Source organism: Nilaparvata lugens, chromosome 9, assembly GCF_014356525.2.
Source record: "Nilaparvata lugens isolate BPH chromosome 9, ASM1435652v1, whole genome shotgun sequence".
Classification (NCBI taxonomy): Eukaryota; Metazoa; Arthropoda; class Insecta; order Hemiptera; family Delphacidae; genus Nilaparvata; species Nilaparvata lugens.
In genome coordinates this window covers 22,391,369-22,398,999 of record NC_052512.1, presented here as the reverse complement: position 1 = coordinate 22,398,999, position 7,631 = coordinate 22,391,369, and the positions used below count along the sequence as shown (strand labels likewise).

Below are 7,631 nucleotides of genomic sequence, written 5' to 3'. Positions count from 1 at the left end.
TGGAATAGGTTGTCACTGATGTTGTGTTGTTGGTAGTATTTACTTTTTAACATTACAGGAGTGAATAACACAAGTCGAACAAAATGTATCTTTAAATGGTTTGGTTTTTGGAATAAAGATATCATCTGAACAAGTACATTTTGTAAAATCTATCTATTAATACCAAATATCGGGGCACCGAGCTTTGCTCGTTATTTATTCATTGATAAACAGATTTATTTCATTGATAATCATTTCTTTAAAATGATTGGGGAAGTTTTAACAGGCACAGCCCAAAACTGTTACTTACCCGAATTTTAATTTATTCACTACGAAAAATATATTTCGTCTGTGATTTATTCACAGACGAAATCATCATCTGTTTTTCCAAGGATGAATTATCCTTCTCATGTCCTTCAGGGAGTTTTCTCAGGGATGAGACCTAGTGCAATAGAATTTTGATATCATAAACCTTCTATATTCCGAATTTCGTGAAAATCGTTAGAGCCATTTCCGAGATCCGTTGAACATAAATAACCAGATAGCCAGATAACCAGATATAGAAATAGAAAAATATAAACAGATATACATAAATTGCTTGCTATTATAATAGGATAACAACTTATAGTCCAGTCAAATGGTCGTTTTTCAGGAAACAGCCCCGAAATAACTTTTTTCGATGGTTCTATATATATTTTGGGGCGCTGAATTCTAATCTGAAATTTGCTGGCACACCAGAAGGCGACTTCACCCCAAAATTTTGGATTTTTTTAAGTTTTCCATTTAATCTCGAGAACCTTGAACTTTTCGAGAAAAAGCATTCTCTATATAATATTAAAGATAATAAATTTCCAATGAATTTAGTGGTCGCGCAGGACTACTTTTTGGATTTTATATCTGAAGTGTTCCACAAGATACGCAACTTTGAATGTGCGAGAAATTTGTGATATTTTCCCCATTCTCACAGTCTCGCATATGCAACGTTGCGTATCTTGTGGAACATTTCAGATGCAAAATCCAAAAAGTGGTCGAGGTTGTGATGAATTTTCTCCTCTTTTCACTCCCCATGAAATATACTTCTGTTTTCAATACCGTTCAAAAGTTACAGCCAATTAAATGATGATCTTTATTTTCTAATTTTTCTTGCGATTTTACTGTTATTTAAAGAGTCTCTAAAATGAGTACAATGCATGATAGAAACTTGCGATTGGTCTTAAATGAGAGAAAATTTCATGCTCTATAAGCTGAGTTGCCCTAAATTATTGATCTTGCATTACTGTATATATCGAAAAACTGTCGAGACTGTGAAAATGAGAAAAATATCGCATATTTCTTGCAACAGCAAGGAAACTCAAACACAGGACCATTAAAAATTAAAATGAAGCAAAGGAAATCAGAATAATAGTGGATGATGAAGTTATAATTTATTTTTGTCAAAGATTTACCTTCAAACTCATAGGCTTAAAATTACTAAAATTCCTGCATACAAAATATTATCAATTGTGCTTATGCTTTATATTGAGTTACACTTAGCAAAATATAACATTGTAAAGGTGGGAAAAATTAACTACATTAGGATATCTCTATTTAATACCTTGAGTTTTTAATCATAACTCAAAATGTTGACATAAAATATACAAAAAGTCATGCCCCCCCCAAAAATGTTGATGGCGCAAATTGCGCCATGCCCCCCCCTTGTGGGCACCCCTGAATCTCATTAATCCACATCCCAGTAATCATTCCTATTTTGAATCAGATCTTTACTTTCGAGAAAAAGTTATTATTTCGTAAATTTCTGATAACATGGGATGATTTGTCACTGTTAATTAAATGTCACATTAATCAAGAGTTGTGGCTGATCAACATTCGATACTGATTCAATCAACTGATCAATAGAACTAGTGATTATTCACAGCCTATCTGACAATTGAGTTATAATCAACAGTATTTACATTAATCAAGATTTCTAGATGATGCAACATCCAATAGGAATTTGATCAACTGATCAATGGGACCAGTTATTATTTTGATATAAATACGGCTTCCTTGACGCTCAGCAAGACAGAAGCTTCTGATACAATCTTGCGATTCCATAATATTGGCAGATCAAAATGAAGGTATGTGCTAATTTCATTAGAAACTTTTGGTTATGTGCACGGTATTATCATAGGATATAGAACACGATTATAATTATTCCTTATTCAGTTTGATTTTGTATTTTTTTCCATTTCCTTTGCGATTGTGAACGTGATTGACTAATAAACTGAACTGTTGAACTAACTGAACTGATTCTCTTGCAATTTTACATAGAGATTCTGAACTTACCGAGGATTTATATAGGCTTATTCCCATTTCTATCAATCAATAAGTCATAAACCAGAAGGTTCAAAAGCCCCAATCGATAACAGTTTCATTCTAAGGAGAAAATGAAATTCACTATTTTTTTAGAAATTTCTAATTTCTGACTAATCAATTTGTCATGTCTTTAAATCCTTGTATATTTGAATTATGTTGAGTGATTGAAAAAAAGTTTTTTCAAATCTCATAACCATAATCAGCATAATAGATACTATACTAAGTCAACTGAATTGCAGTGTAACTGATTCTAAGAAATATCAGTAAGAGGTTAATATCAGAGGGAACAGTTGAAGCTACAAGAAAACTTTGAAATCTTGAAAAATTAACTTCTCTGGCACCCCTGGGACACACAATATTTTCTCAACACATTAAATACCTTTGCACAAAAATATTAATACTTACAAGCTTTTTTGATCAGCTCACCAATATTAGTCTATATTCACGGATGAATCACGATCAAATTCAAAGGAGAACCCAGAAAAAGACATTTTCATAGAAAATTTGAGAAATTCACAGCCAAAACAGCTCATTGCCTGGAGAAAGTGAACGCAAAAGAAGGCAGGCATAAGAAAAGCCACAGGAAAACCTTGAGAATTTGGAAAATCTGCATCCCTGACACCCCTTTGCACCCCCAAGTTTTTAGGACACATTCCAATTTGCTCCCAACAAGAAATTTATTACAAACTTTTTTTTAGCTCACAAAGATAAGTCAATTAGTCAATATTAGTCAATAAGTCATATTCATGGACTCAATATTATCTCTTTTCCTCTGTATAGGGCTACTTGTAATTTAAATAAAGGGTAATAATAATACTTGTAATAATAGTTATGGTAATAAAAGTGGAAAACTAAATGTCAAAGAAGAATATCATATTTATAAAGCGGCCAAATTAAACAGAGATAAAATAATAAACTTAATCCAATTAGACACCAATAACCCCATTTTTGATAGAATCATGCGAATTTAAATCTAAAATTTACTTTGTTGAAGTTCTGACACTGTGTTAATAGTAAATATTTGAAAAAAAAAAACACCTACTTTTGTTGGAGTATTGAGGAATGCATTTCACTCCTGAAGAGGAGCTTCATCAGCCTGACACCAGGGGCGCTTGCTCTTATGGGTTGGACTGTGTGGGCAAAATGTGGGAAAATATTACATTTGATTTGAAGTTAAGTTGATCATTTAATAAGTTGGATTTGTCATAGTGGAGGTGTTCAAAAATTTTTGTATAGTTCTAGTGTGTTGAGTCTCTGGCTTTTTTGAAGAATGTGTACGGTAGGATTTTGATATCTGTCTGTATGTTTTGTGATGATGAAAAGTGGGTAATTATGGGTAAAATTCCCTGAAATCCATCAAATGTTTTTCTGTATAATTTTATTATTAATGAAGACCTTAATTTATTTAAAATTGAATAATAATGTAGTAAATGAATGAAGGCGGCACTCATGTGGTGGCTGTCGCTGTCATCGTTGCCTTAATGTTATTATAACGTGCACCTCACTATACCACAGTCACAGTTACCAACTTAATTTTGATTTTCCTGCACTGGTGCTCCATATAACCTACTAACTATTTTGCGTTGCCATGTTGCAAATCTGGAGTGCAGAAAAAATTTCTCCCACACTAGAGCGGAAAAGTGATTCTTTGCGTTCTGTAATCAGTGCAGGAATGGCCACTTTTCAAGGTAACTGTAGGAAAACCAATTTTCTGACTCCAACTGTTCAAAGTCTAGAAATCAGCTAAATCCTGAGCTCTGAGACTGGTCCAAAAAAATTGAAATACTTCCTGACATAACTATGCCCCTCTCGATGTTCTCAACTATTTCATTGGAAAGAGGACACAGGGTGTGTACCAGGAAATCTTCTAAGCCGGATGGAATTCAATTCAATAGGGTTCAAATATTTCATTATTTGAAAAATCTCAATATTCACAGCATTCTAAAATGTCATGATTGCATTCAGAAGCCGGAAAAGCGTGATTGATTCTTCTGGTATATAGCGGACTGTAATTTATTCTACTAAACTTGAATCCAACCTCGTTTTCAACACAGAGACTTCACACAAATGAGAAGTTAATCTTAAACCGCTGAAGACGCCTTCACATATACCAGAATTCATTCTATTCTCACGACAATACACAAGTTAAACAAATTACAAGAAAACTTTTCCATACACAAAACCAGACAATAACAACACATTAGAACAATTTTCAACCGACCAGCACTCCACTACAACGAACAGCTGATTTAAATCAACAACAAAAACCGCCGCCAGATGGCAGCATTACACAAACCGCGAACTCTTTAAATTGCAGTAACTGTCCATAACAATGAACGTGCACAGGCCAGGATGGAAAAAGTCAAAGGGCAGGGGGCCGAGTGCAAAGCGCGAGTTTTCTGTATTACATTGAAGCTGTATATAACAAAAAATCACATCCAATACTGCTTTTCGCCAGCTGAGAGTGGACTCAGTTACAGGGCACACTAGAGGCTGCAGAAGAACCACCAAATCTTGATAATTTTCCAACCCTGGCACCCTCAGAACCCCCAAATTTCTCCTACACATTTAAATGAGCCTCGTACAGAAAATTCGATAAAAGCTTTTTTGTCCAGCTCCTGGTGATGAGTCTATATCCATGGATAGATTTCAAACAAATTCAAAGGCCATCCAGAAAAGGATGTGTTCATCTGAAATTTTTAATTTCCCAAATTTGGAAAACTCTCAGCCTAAACGACTAAATTCTCTCTGGAAAGTGAACACAGACAAGGCACCAGAATGAAAACCAGATAATATCAACCAAATAATTTCATATCAAGGCGAAACTCATATCAACTGCACGAACAGAATTTTTCTTCATTATGAAGGTTTCACTCACTTCCAGTCCATGATTCTCACTGACTGTTGAACTATCATCTTCAAACAAGAAGATCTAATACATTGAAAATGTGAAGTTGTTATTTTTGTCATTGTGCTTTTTGATTTCTTTTTGGAAAAAAATGTCCTGCAGGATCTTCCACCATTGGTTGTTGCACATTTATTACTTCAAAAGCTTTAGATGTGTTTTGCACTAGTGAGTAGGCTCAATTGTTGTGGAATAGAGATGTATATTTTCTCATTCTTGCTATCTCCAATCGAATCAAACTGTTGGTCACAATACTTGTGACATAGTGGAAGCTGACAAATACTGTACCATTGCCACTTTTTTTTCTGGCCAGCACAGTTGTTGTCACAATTGATTGAGAATGAAAATTCAGATATATTCAGCCACCACTAAGGAGATATCTTGTTCTCATTCTCAATGCTGGTGGAAGTGTCTGATTGTCATTCTTAACCAATGTTGGATATAAAACTACAAGATGATAAGCCACATACATCAGAGCTCTCTAGTTGGCAAATAAAATACTATGTCCATTTGGTTTTCATTCTAAACAATGCAGAATTTTCCCATGATTCTGAAACAGGTGAAAACCAATTTTCAGACAAAGTGGTCAATATTCAGTGCCAGACATAATCTATTACATAGCACACTAGAGGCTACAAAGGAACCTCCAGTCCTTGAAAATACTGCCTCCTGGCACCCCTAGGCTTCTGAGTTTGCTTCCCAAAAAATATTTATAACAATCTTTTTTGTTCAGCTCGCCAACATCAGTCTATGTCAAGAGCTAAATCTCGACCAATTTTGAAAAGGGACCAAGGAGAGGCCGTTTTCATCGAAAATATTGATTTCCCCAAATTTAAAAACTCTCAGCCAAAACTACTCGTTCCCTGTGAAAAGTGAACACAGAATCTGTTGCATAGCACACTGGAGACCACGGTAGAGCCTTCAGACCATGGCAATTCCACCCCTGGCACCCCTGAGCCCTCCGAATATTTGGGGAAACATTTAAATTTGCTTCACACGAATATAATAAATATGAGAAGCTTTTTTGTTCAGCTCGCCAACATTAGTCTATATTTGAGGCCTAATCGTCCTACTTCTTGTTCTTCTTCTCCTTCTCCCTTTTCTTCTCCTTCTCCTTCTTCTTCTACTCCTTCTTTTTTTTTCTTCTTCTTCTTCTTCTTCTTTTTCTTCTCCTTCTTCTTCTTCGTCGTCTTCTTCTTCATCGTCTTCTTCTTCATATTCTTCTTCTTCTTCTTCATCCTCGTCTTCTTCTTTTTCCTCTTCTTATTTTCCCTCTCCTTATTTAATCCTCTCCTCTCCTTCTTCTTTTTTGTTTGTTTGTTTGCTTATATTATTTAATAGAAGATGAATGATGTTTTGAAAATGTGTCTGTGCTTGCTTGTTGGCAGAGCTCCATGTCTCCCCTGATTGTTGTCATCATTACTGCTGTCATCTTCTGTATCTTCATATGCAGTTCTAGCAGTGATAATAGCGGTTGGACTGCAGATAGCGACTGGACGTCAACCATTCAATGATGAAAGATACACAATTTGAGGAAATATGTTACAACTATATAATATGGGTTATTAGAAATAAGAAATTCCACTCGGGATGAAAAATAATTATATAAGAAATAAGAAATGGAAATAAACAATTACTATTGGAAATAAGAAAAAGAATTTTTTTCTGTCAAAAAATTTATCCTTTGGTGTATTTCAACCAGTATTTCAATAGCCCGCACAAAAATGATCAATTTAATGATTTAATTTAAATCATTAATTTATTCAAACCATGATTTATGAATAAATTATTTTATTTAAATATTATAAATTCGTTTCATAGGAGAAAGAAATATACAATTACTATTGAAAATGAGAAAAATGAAAAAAAAATTATTTCGGTCAAAAAATGGAAAATTCATTCTTTTGTGTACTTTAGCCGGTATTTCAATACACGAGAAATAACCAATTTAATGACCAAGTACATTCAACGGGTGATTCTTGTAGAACATGTTTCTATGAACTTATATCATTGCGCGAAATTCAAATGTAAGGACAATGTAGTTAATGATGGAGCTGAAAATAAGGTGTTTTTCAAAATACAATAAGCAGTGTTGTCAGGTGTACCTGGAAATCTATAATATGAGATAGAGTGCTCTACCTGGTATCAGATTGTAGAGCACAAAATTTCGCCGAGAGGGATTTTGAATTATACATTCGAATTGTAACAATTGGAAGATATTGTTGATTAAAAACTAAAATACATCGCGCACTCACTCATGTAGATTTGTTCACTGCAAGGCTGGCATCTTTTGTCAAGATGCATGGCATCATAGGCTTCATTATATATATTGGCTCGCGATTTTAAAAATTAATAACTCCTTTTCAACTGAGACTTGGTAATCAAATTAATT

At 34.2% G+C, this 7,631-nt stretch overlaps 1 long non-coding RNA gene across 1 annotated transcript; it reads left to right on the top strand.

Annotated features, from left to right (window-relative positions):
• Nucleotides 1-1,984: 1,984 nt before the first annotated feature.
• On the top strand, nt 1,985-6,897 carry LOC111053551. The gene is made up of 2 exons (XR_005572174.1): nt 1,985-2,096; nt 6,628-6,897. It is a non-coding gene; the product is annotated as an uncharacterized LOC111053551 (long non-coding RNA).
• Nucleotides 6,898-7,631: the final 734 nt, after the last annotated feature.